This window comes from Arachis ipaensis, chromosome B05, assembly GCF_000816755.2.
Source record: "Arachis ipaensis cultivar K30076 chromosome B05, Araip1.1, whole genome shotgun sequence".
Classification (NCBI taxonomy): domain Eukaryota; kingdom Viridiplantae; phylum Streptophyta; class Magnoliopsida; order Fabales; family Fabaceae; genus Arachis; species Arachis ipaensis.
Window position 1 is genome coordinate 33935646 of NC_029789.2, and position 12470 is coordinate 33948115.

At 35.3% G+C, this 12470-nt stretch overlaps 1 long non-coding RNA gene across 1 annotated transcript; it reads left to right on the forward strand.

Annotated features, from left to right (window-relative positions):
- On the forward strand, positions 3476 to 5381 carry LOC110271896. Its single transcript, XR_002362738.1, has 3 exons — positions 3476 to 3697; positions 3814 to 5046; positions 5237 to 5381. It is a non-coding gene; the product is annotated as an uncharacterized LOC110271896 (long non-coding RNA).

The following is a 12470-nucleotide window of genomic DNA, read 5'->3' on the forward strand; positions in this document are numbered from 1 at the left end:
TGTTAAATCATGAAAAAATAATATTAATGCAGAAATATACCTACATCTATCAACGCAATTAAAGAACGGGTGATTTCGATATTAACTTGTGATTATTCATTCTTAATTAGTAATCCTTGACCAAAGTCTTTTATGTATTCCGATAGGGCTAATTGGTTGAATAACAAGCTCTTATAGAGAAGGGTTGCAAAGTAGACTTTACTAATATATTAGAGACCAAAATTTTAAAATTATTATTTACATTTGAATATGACTTTCATAATTTTTAAAGTCCAAGTAAAATAGAATCTTGTTTTATTTTTATCAGACTTTTATGATATAAATTAATTAATGTGATTATAATTAATTATATATGTATTGGCCCAAAAAATAAATAGAAATTAAAATTTTCTAACATATGATACTTATTTTTGTCGAAATCTCACTAGGAGCAAAACCTAAGACTGGTCAGGACTTGGAAACCGATTATTAATAAGGTTGAGGAGAAGCTCAGCTTGTGGAAGGCAAAAGTACTCAACAAGGTGGGGAAGCTTGTCCTTATTAAATCTGTGTTAAACAGTTTGTCGGTGTACTACTTGAGTCTGTATAAGATGCCGAAGGCAGTGGCTGACAAGTTGATATCATTGCAGAGGAGATTCCTGTGGAGCAAGGAGGAAGGGAGGTATGGCTTGGCGCTAGTCAAGTGGGAGCTAGTTCAAGCCCCTAAAAAGGTAGGTGGGTTGGGGGTTGGTGATGCAGTCATTAGAAACACTGCACTTCTGTTCAAGTGGTGGTGGCGGTTCTCAAAAGAGGAGTGCCCATTATGGAAGAAGGTCATTTGCTCTTGCTATGATTTGAATCCAAACGTGATGTTATCAGCTCAGACGTTACCTACTAGAGGGGGCCCATGGAAGGATATCTGTCAGCTGCAGGTTAGAGATAGTGATGTGAGAGATAAAATGATAGCAGGTTATCTATGGAGGTGGGTGACGGAAGGATGACTCGTTTCTGGGAGGATGTCTGGCTACAAAGTGGTGCCCTAAAGACGACTTTTCCGAGGCTTTTCTCTATTTCAAACAAAAAAGGATCTGTCATAGGGGATTGCGGGTTTTGGGATGGGTTAGAGTAGATCTGGAACTTCCAGTGGAGACGAGAATTGTACCAATGGGAGTTGGGATTAGTGGATCAGTTACATGAAACTTTAAGGCCTATTAAGCTAGCACATGATAAGCAAGACAGAGTTGTTTGGAATTTTGACAAGGAAGGTATTTTTTCGATTAACAATTTTGTGCAGGTAATGCAGTCAGAGACCCTTCCGGAGGAAGTTACCAGCTATAGTTTCACCAGAACCATTTGGAAAGGCTTGGTTCCACCACGGGTGGAGTTGTTTATTTGGTTTACGCTGATAGGGAGAGTTAATACCAAAGAAAGATTGCATAGACTGAGGATTGTTCAACATGGTGATAACATATGTGTGTTGTGTAAAAAAGACGTTGAATTTATACATCACTTGTTTTTGGGTTGTGAGTTTACTTGGCAGGTGTGGTGTCGATGGCTATCTGACTTTGGGAGTTCGTGGTCTATCCCAGGCTCACTAAAGGAACACTTTAAGAGCTGGACAGGTGTTGCTCACAAGAAAGGAGACCGCAACAAGTGGCTCATATGTTTCTTCTCCGTTATTTGGAACATTTAGCTAGAGAGGAACAGGCGGATTTTTAACAACACGGAAGGAGGTGCTGAGGAGGTGTTTCGTAAATCAGTAATCTGTTATAGAGAATGGTGCAATTTAGATCCCTTCTATTGTTGATGGCAATGCCAGAAATAATACTAGGGACAGTTTTCTGGTCATATTTATAGGTTCCTTGTTTGTTAGCTTTCTCGCTCCACCTTTTGTGTTGAGCTCCATTGTTAAAAAAAAAAACCTGTATTTTTTAATTGGAGAAAATTGCATTCGAGCCGAATAAGATTATTTAAACTATAAAATAAATTCCTTTTTGCTAGTTATAATAACAACGCAAGCACAACTATATGTACTTAGAACACATGATTTTTTTTTTTTTTTAGTATATATAGTTGTATAATTTTCTGCTAGCTGAATTACGTGCTCGCGAGGTTTGATTACTACGTGGCACTTTAAGAAAATGTATAAAGTAAATCATATGAAACCAAGTTTCCTTGAAATTTTGTAGGTTTTGCCGTGTTTCGCTATAACGGTATTTTTCATGTCCAAAGTTTTGGTTAGCCAGCTAGCCTACAAATGCACACTAATAATAAAGGCATGAGTTCTTTGTCTTTATCAAAGGTACGTACCTTTGGAATGATTAGGCTTCTTCAAACACGAAGAAGGAGAATAATAATGACCTAATAATAATGATGAAAAAGTTGAAGTTATTCCTGTTGGTACAACGAACTAATGGGCATGAAAAGCATGCAAGTGAAGTTAGTACTACGCTCTATGATGGAAGCCAAAAAGAATCAAACCTCTCTCATTTTGTGCAATCACGCAGGAACTCTGACCAATCTTTCTCGGACAACAAACTGCAGTTTGAAACAACAAACCATGTGCATGCATCCTCAGTCTTGATGATATTGAGGAATAAGTAAACATGGAATTATCGACTAAAGAGAATTTACATAAATACTAAGACTTGTTTGGGCTCTATTATTGAAAAAGATGTTTCTTTAAATGATAATTTTTTAAAAGATTTTTTGTAAAAATAAAAATAATTTTATATTTAGATATTTCATGTAAAAAAATTTTTTTATCTATCAATTATGTTTGGATAAAATAAGATAAAAATATTTTTTTGTTTATTTATTATGTAAAAATTATCTTTTTTAAAAAAAATCTTTTAAAAAAAGAAGTAAATTGTAACTTCTTAAAACTATTATTTTTTATTTTTCTAATACTTTTATTTTATTATTAAAAATTTGTCAAATACATTAAAAGTAAAAAAAAAAGATAATTTGTATTAAAAAATCTTTTTTTTTATCGATTAATGGCGCCCAAACAAATACTAAAGACTTGGATTAATATATATATTTGTAAAGAACACTACAAGAAAAAAGGTCTATGGCCACGCTTTTTTTTTGTTACGCTTTAAAAGCGTAGCCAAAAGTGGTCTATGGCCACGCTTTTATGAGGGTGGCGATAAAATAAAGATTTGGCCACGTTTTTTTTTGCTACGCTTCAAAAGCGTGGCGAAAGGTGTCAATGGCCACGCTTTTATGAGAGTGGCAATTGATGCGAGATTTGGCCACGCTTTTATTTGCCACACTTAAAAAGCGTAGCTGTAGAGAGAAACTGCCACGCTTTTAAAGCGTAGCAACAGAGTTTTGTTATTGCGGCGTTCGAAAAGCGTAGCCGTTTCCTAGAAGCCTTTTGGCACGCTTTAAAAGCGTGGCCAAAAGGTTCCCTCGGAAAAAAAAAGGTGGGGATAAATTAAAAAACCCCTTCTTCGTTTAAAGACTCAGTTCACTAAGAGAAAGAGGTTCATTGTGCGCTGCCCTAACCCCTTCTTGTTCGTGCTCTGCCCTAACTCCTCCATCAAAAGCCCCAACGCGACGAGACACTCACTGCCCTAACTCCTCCTCCTTCATTGTGCCTCGCCCTCACTCGTCGTGGATGCTCCCCTTTGCCGCTGCTCCCTTACGTCGCTGCAAAACCCTAACCCCCTAACCCCTTCCGCGCCGCTCCCTTCCTACTTCTTGCTTCTTTGTAAGTCCTCTTCTTTTATTTCTTTTCCTATTTCACCTTACCCCCTCTCACTCCCTCCCCCCCCCCTTTCTGTTCATTTATTTTTTACTTTTAATTACCTGATTCGTTGAAATCAGGATGTATTGAAGGCAATCTCGTTGAAGCAGAAGTGGGATTTGAACGATTTACGGGTTCTTAATTCGGAATCTGTTGGAAACAGGTTCAGGTTCGGAACGTTTCAGAACTTCGAGTTAAGAATTGGGTTTGGGAAAAAGAGCAATTTTTCTGTGAAATTCCCTTAGCCACAGGCGCTGCAGAAGCAGAACGCGGTCACCGCCGAGGCGCCGCACAAGGCACAGAAGCAGAAGCACTTCGTCGCCCGCTCCTCCTCCTCCTAAATCGCGCAGTCCCAGTGTCGTTGCGAACCATCACAAGCTCAAAAAAGACGAAGAAGAAAAGAGAAGGTAACTGATTTTTGTTATTTATCCCTTCATTTATTTATCTATTTTGTAGTTTGTGTTCGTGATTTTTTTCCTGAATTGGTTGATAATTTAGTGTGTAATATTGGTGAGAAAATGTGAAACGAAGAGAATTATATTGGTTGAGACTAGCAATTTCTGATTCGTGCTTGCTAGTTTTAACTTTAATTTATGAAGAATGCACCGCACTGAAAATTGGGTATGTTGAAAATGCGTGATAATTTTAGCAGTTATTCGATGTATTTTAGCTGTTATTCGATGCTTGCTAGGTTTTTGGGGACCTCAAATATAATTTCGAGAGGGTGAGCCTTTGTATTTCTATAGTTAACATGAATATGAAGATATAAATCTGATAGCAGTTTGGAGATTATGTATGTGTGCAGATTAAAATAGGGGGAAGAAATTTTCATGGACTTAATTTATGTAAATTTTTTTCTCTTACTCTTAATACTATTTGTTCCTTTGTCAATAATGTTTAATCCCTTCGTCCCTCCGCCTTCGTCCCTGCTGGTAATGTATTCATTATCAGTTCTATTAGTTAAAAAATAATGTTAAATAATATTGTTGAAGTAAAACAGACCTAGAAGAAAGTCACATTGAATAAGATGTTGAGTCGAATGCAAGGTGTTTGGTTTTGGTTTTGGTTGATTGCCCTGTTATGAAATTAAAGCAACATTTTGTGCTATGTATGTTGGTTTTGGTTGACTGCCCTGTTATGAAATTAGTGTAGCGAGTGGTATGTGACTTGAGGGAATAGAGGTCGTTTAAATGTGTATTGCATTTGGAGGCAGGTTGAGAAAAAAAAAGGACATGGCGTTCCTAGCAGCAGTTTTTATTCTTCCTGCAGGCAGTCTTTTCATTCTCTTAGGCCTTATTGTTAACGCAATGCAGGTAATTAATTAAGATCCAATCTGCAAATCGCGTTGTTATATATCCAAATATGTGTTGACTTTATTTAACTATTGTCTCAGTTGACTTCTTTAACTATAGCTTCATCTGTAAAATATGTATCTAAGCTTCTTCTTTGATGGATTTATGTCATGTTGATTCATATTCTGTTTTGGTGCCTGTCCTTTATCAGATTCAAGAATCTGACGAAGCAAGAAAGAAGTTCTCAAATGCTAAATCTCTTTCTTCCTCCCAATTTTTTGGAGATCAGAACAAAGCTGCAGACGTGGCTGCTCAAGCTACTTTGTCAAAGTTTTCAGTATGTATTTTTTTCATTAATGAATTATTCGTAATTTTCTGAATCTACACAATCAGGTAGATAATAATAAGACATGCACATTGAAGACACAATTGTGTTCTAGGGAGCACAGTTTTCTTTTCAATTTCTTTCTGGCCATTGCAAATATAGTTCTCCAATCCGTGTTTGTAGGCATGAAAATCATTAGTCAGATAAAAATTAGTTGATATAGGTGTGCATTATTTATTTGTTTGACATTATTGGTAATGGTAAACTGCAGACTGTGGAGTCATATATCCAATAGTATATTAGTTGTTTGATAAATAATTACTCGGAGGTTCTTTTTAATTTTCTTACTTTATTTCACTTCTTTTTTTATTTTTTTTTATTTTTTATGTGCAGTTTACAACTGAATCAATGTTGTAAATAGAGAAAATTAAATAGAAGAAAAGCATAGCTTAACGAAAAGCTTTTGAATATGCATATACTCACAATCATATTCTTACATACTTTTGGTTGTTGTGCTTGCAAGAAGGACATACAAAATTGGAGGTTGTGATTTGAGCAGCACTGCTCCTCCTTGTACCAGGTAAAGTTTCGGTAATAAGCAATTCAATTGGCTTTCTCTTTACTTTCCTAAACTTGACGGAAGATTATCTATTTTCTTCAGGTGGATTGAAATGATGGCTCATATTTTCTCAAGAGCTGCATGGCATTGCGTTTGGTATATGATCCAGGTAGATTGAAATGATGGCTCCTGGATTAGTAATATGTAATTCTAGGATGGTAGCTTGCTTAGAATCTTCGTTAGCTTGGGTACTAGTAGTGTTTTTTTGTTTCAGTAAAAACGAGTGGTCTCTTTTGTAACTTCCTATTGATTCTAAAATTTTTTCTCTTATGTAATAATATGTAAAGCAAGTAGATAATGTAATAGTTGTTGTAATGATTTTGATTTTTGGTATTTTGTTAGAGCATGTCATGTGATCAATCACACTATATTTGGTGACAAGTTTATAAAGATTGGATTAGTTGATTTAAAATTAATGGTCATTGTATAAATTTTACAATTATCTATGAATTTTATAAGATTTTATTACAAAGATTAGAAAAAGAACAATAGAACCTGAACAAAGTTATAGCTACGCTTTAAAAACGTAGTCATATTGTACAACAGTTATCAACAGCTACACTTTAAAAGTGTAGCCATATCTCTTGTTACTGGCACGCTTTAAAAGCGTAGCCATATCTTTTGCTACTGGCACGCTTTAAAAGCGTAGCGATATCCCTCGCTGTTGGCACGCTTTAAAATCGTAGCCGTATCTCTAGCTATTGGCACGCTTTAAAAGCGTACCGATATCTTTCACATACAGCCACGCTTAAAAGTGTGGCAATAGATAAAAGCGTGGCGACAGAAAAAGCGTGGCCATAGGTCACCAAAAGCGTGGCGATAGAGCAACCGGCACACTAGCAGTTGTGACCCTTTCAAAAGCGTGCCAGTAGCTCAAAAAGCGTGGCGAAAAGCTATCGCTACGCTTTTTTCAACTTTTTGCTACGCTTTAAAAGCGTAGCAAAATCCTGGTTTTCTTGTAGTGGAATCAAGTTTGAGTCTTTTTTATTTGTACTTAATATATTTCGACAAAAGAAAGTCTAGGGAACCAGCACTTTTATTGAAATTTGGCCAGCATTTAACCATCAAAAGGAAAATGAATAATTCACAACTAGAAAATTGATTAATACAGACAGATTTATAGACGGATTTAGTCTTTATTACAGACGGATTCTTGGTTACCAACGAAATTACCGACAGATTTTGTCCCTCTGTAAAAACCCTGTCGAAAATTATTTACCGACGGATTTTTTTTCTGTCAGAAAATTACTGACGGATTTTTACCAGTTACCGACGAATTTTCCCTCTGTAAATTTTCTATCCATTTTCCAAAGGCGACAAACTTCCGACGGATTTTCCGTCTGTAATTACAGACAAATTTTCAGACGGATTTTCTGTCTGTAATTACAGACGGATTTTCCAACAGATTTTTTGTCTATAATTTGAACTTTGGAAAATCATCCCACGTTCTGATTACAGACAGAAAATCCGTCGATAAATCCGTCAGTAAGGTAAAATAGAATCTTTTTTTATTTTTCTAATTGCAAAATAAACTTGTTTTCATACAAAATAAATATAAATTTAATACAAATTTTTATCTAATTTGTATTCGAATATTTATAATATTTCAAAAAATAAACAAATTCATCGTATTATGAAGTACTATAAACAAGCAAGTCAATATAATTCAAAACATAAACAAAATGTATTAATCATCAACTATAATTCCTAGTATATTGTTCAACCATACTAAAACTATCAGATATAGTCTTTAGTGTCATCTTCATCCTCATCATCATCATAGTCCTCATCCGAAGACATTGAGGGTGGCGGCGGTGGCGGTGGGAGTGGAACTGCAGTAGAACTACTTGACACTCTAACCTTCTCATAATAGCTAATCTTTCTTTTGTGACACATTTAACTTAGATAATAAGAGCTATATTTCTCACGGGAAGTGCTAGTTTCCACAACAGGACTTCTGCTTGCCACAGGAGAAGAATCAGGTGATTGTTTCTTCTTCTCAGCAGTAAGAACTTGAGAGAGAGCAGTTACTGCTGCTGCTCTTTGTGATCCTTGACTTCTTCCAGTTGTCTTAGGGCTAGAACTTTTGGTTCCGGATGATGATTTAAATGCAGAGTTTAAAGCAGCCAAAGCTTCTGCTCTTTGTCTTGGTCCTCCTTGATTCAGCCCATTCAATCTATCCTATGACTGAGAGTAGAAAGTATTAGAAAGAAAGGCAAGTTCCAACGGAGTATGAAATCATCATGATCTGTGACTTGATTTGGAGATGTTCAATTTAATTTAAAAACTATGATATCTTTCCTTCATTTTTCTTTTTGGCAAATTTAATTTAAATACTATGATATTATTTCCTTCAATTTTCTTTTCGGCAAAGATGGAAAAACCTGAACCTGTACCTACCTAAATATAATTATTAAATTTACCACTAATAACAAAAAAAAAGATACCATATACAATATGCTTAAATGCTTCATCATTATGCTACACCCTCTTGTTAGGAGAACCTACTTTTGGTTGAATTTCATTGACTATAAAACAACAAAGAAAAACATAGTTTATACAATCTTAAACATGTTGTCATACCATACTGGATGTCATATCAAAAGAGAATTAAAGGCATTAGACAAGGCAGCCAAAGCTTCAGCTCTTTGTCTTGGTCCCCCTTGACTTGGCCCATTAAACTTTTTCTGTCAACATATTCAGCAAGCATAGTTAAACAGATATTCATTGCACAACATATTTACTGTACAGCATTAGAGTAAGAAAAATAGCAAAACTTTTGTCATCAGAATTAATAACTCAGGTCTATACCTCTACAGCATGGCCAATCCCGAAGAGTAATGTCACCTTTTTCTGGAAAGAGTTCCCCTGAACCTGCATTGCATCAGGAAATAATCCATAAGGTGGCTCATTTTGAAACATGGACATGCACATGGATTACCTAATCAATTTCAAAAATCACACATATATCTGATATACTTCTGCTAAGTATATGTATTGATAGCATTATGTAGCACTATAATAAATATAATAGTAACTTTTACATGCAGAAAACTGTAATCAACAACTGCAGATGATAATAATTGCCAGAACAAAGTCATTTCTAAAAAAATAAGACAAATAAAAAATTGAAATTCTGTTATGTTGTAGCACATACCGAAGCTTTAGCATGGTCCCATGAAAAGTATGTTGTGAAAAAGCATGGTTCATTCCCTTCTGTTACTTTATATAGCGGTACTTGAGGAGATAGTCCCTCTAGTGATACAGCCTTATCTATATAGCTTTGAGAAAATTTTCCAGAAGAAATCAAGTAAAGGACAATATGAGAAATAAATGCTCGAATCTGTTGAGCATGTTTACCTGGCCAATTTCAAAAGCATTTTGTTTTTCTTTTGGGTCCACAGACTGGCCAATCCAAACAAACACTTCTGCATGCGTGTCTAGTATGAGGATGTCCTCTGTTAACAAATCATCTTGGAAAAAGTTGTACACCTCCTCTGCCTGGAGAGTAACGTAAAAGGTAGATTTAGAAGAAAAACAAAACCTATAGTTACAGAGTTACTGCTGACTGGTTTCCTAGCAAGAGTGTGAAAGTTTACATAATGTGGTAATCACAAACTCACCTGAAACTTTCCTAGTGCATCTACATTGCATAAGAATATACAAAATAGAAATGGTTAGCTTAGTTGAATATCATTAAACAAATATGGAGTTTCATAATTATATGGAGAAGTACTTATATGATGATACCTCTATTAAAAGAGATACTAAACAAATGTGGTTCTATGATAATGTCATTGTTGACTTTTTTGCTGGTGTAACTCTGTTTTCCTCCAAGAGCAAACCAGAAAGCGGAACTTTCTGTTCCTTCTTTAGCATGCTTTTAAGTAACTCCAGGCTGGATATGGATGCATCAGTGTAACACATTAAGAAATAAGATGTTATAACAATGACTATTACTAAATAATCTTCATATTAAAAATCATTTAGCCAACTGGTGAATGGCTTCATCTTGAAGTAACCATTTAAGCAAACAGAAGTATAATGGATAACGAAAATTTTATAGAAATCCATTCTAATAAAAAACTTGCAAACTTGTTATGTGTGGAAGTGTTAAACTTATTCCCAAAGGTGAATCATACAAGTCAATAGACACCACAAACTCGAAAAACTGTGTGATTTATATAAGATTGAGACTGAAACAGGTTGGTCAATGACTAATTCAGCACACATAAGTAAAAGCTATAAACCACAGATACTGACAAAAAAATAGAGAGAATGGAGTGACCAAACCTTTCAGATAATCCGAGCTATTTGTTTATCTCTGACTTGCTTTGAGTTGTAAACATCAAGACCCTGCATTGAAGTATGATAAAGGGTTTTAAAAGAAATTATTAGAGCTAGATGAAAAAATGTTGAAAAGCTAGGAAACTATTTTTTTTTTTTGTGTTACTTACTCTTGAGTGCAGGATTAGCATCACGATGATGTACAGAGAGAGCACTCATGAAATTAACAAGCACACCCATAGGATGAGCATCATGTGACATTGAATGTATGATATCCTACAAAAACAAAAGAGGAATCAGTTGTTTACAAATCTAAAATCTAGAATCTTGCATTAATAGAAAAACCAGAAGGCTCACCAAATCTATAATCTTGCATTAATAGAATCTTGCATTGAGCCACAACACCAATCTTCAGGTATTAATCTCAAAATCACGCAGCAATCAACAGCTCGATAAAACTCCCATTAAGTCACCCTAATACAATATATGCCAAAAACGGGGGAAAATGATCTAGGAAGGTTAAAGCAATTGACCTTGTAATCAAAGTTGACCATCCCTTGAGACATGTGTGGCTCATTCGTAAGCTGGAGAAGTGATAAACCCATATTTTATGATATATTTTGTGCTTAATTTGAGTGATTTATTCAATCCTTCACCCACTTATTCATATTAATTGCATGGTTTTACTTTCCCTTCCTTATTATGTGATGTATGTGAAAAACATGTTTCCTATGCTTTAAAATTAATTATTTTAATTACCTTTATTTCCATTTGATGTCGTGATTAGTGTGTTGAGTAGTTTCAGATCTTCTAAGGCTGGAATGACTCAAAGGATGGAAAGAAAACATACAAAAATGGAAGGAAAGCACAAAACGGAGTTTTTGGAGAAACTGGCATCCACGCGATCGCATGGGCGACGCGGACGCATGCCAAGCGCGAATCAACAGCGACGCGGCCGCATGACTGACGCGACTGCGTGACAAGAAAAGCTCCAAATGACGCGACCGCGTGACCCACGCGGACGCGTGACAGAGGCCACGCACCAGAAATTGCAGAAAACGCTCCCAGCGATTTCTGAAGCCCTTTTTGGCCCAAATCCAAGTCCAGAAGGCATAGACCAGAGGTTATAAATTGTGGGAATGCATCCTTTCAAAGAGAGCTCGCCAATTTAGTTACTTTCCATGATTTAGATCTAGTTTTGAGAGAGGTTCTCTCCTCTCTCTCTTAGGATTTAGGACTTCTCTTAGTTTTAGGAGTGACTCTCAATCCCAGGTTTAATGTTCCTTTGCTTTAAGCTTCCCTTTTACTTTTATTCATTCCATTACTTTAGTTGATTATTTACTTTTGCCATTTAATTTATGAATTCTTCTATGTTCCAGATTATTTGAATTAATGTTAATTGAGGTATTTCAGTTTATTACTGCTCTCTTTTATTTATGTCACCATTGCTTCCAATCTGAAGACATTTTTATTCCAGCAATTTTACTTTTTCCTCTTTTGGTCTTGGTTACGAAAGTAGTAACTCAGGAGTTATCTTATCTCAACATAATTGATAACTGTTATCTTTGCTAATTGAACTGAACTTCAATAATCCCAACCCTTTCTTAGGAAATAAATAGGATTCGAAGATCAAACTAATTAGTCCCTTGACTTTCCTTTGCTTTAGTAAAGATTGACTAAGTGGAATTAAGATTCAACTTTCATTATTTTTTATAAGGGTAACTAAGTCTGGACTTCCAAATTCTCATACCTTGCCAAAAGTTTATTTTGCAGTTATTTATTTATTTTTAATTGCCATTTAAATTATTTGTCATACTTATTCCTCACTCTCAACCCCGATTTACAACCTTTATAGCCAATAATAAGAACATACTTCCCTGCAGTTCCTTGAGAAGACGACCCGAGGTTTGAATACTTCGGTTAACAATTTTAAAGGGGTTTGTTACTTGTGACAACCAAAACATTTGTATGAAAGGACTTTTGAAGGTTTAGAAACTATACTTGCAACGAGGATTTATCCGCAAATTTTTAGATCACGCAAAAGTTCCTCTCGTCAAAATGGCGCCGTTGCCGGGGAACTGCTAACGTGTGCCTTATTATTGGTTATTGTAAATATTTTTCTTTTACTTGTTTAATTATTTCTGTTTTTCCTTTTTAATTTTATTTGCTACTATGAACTCTCACCCTTCTCGCTTTGAGTTTGGTTCTAACTTT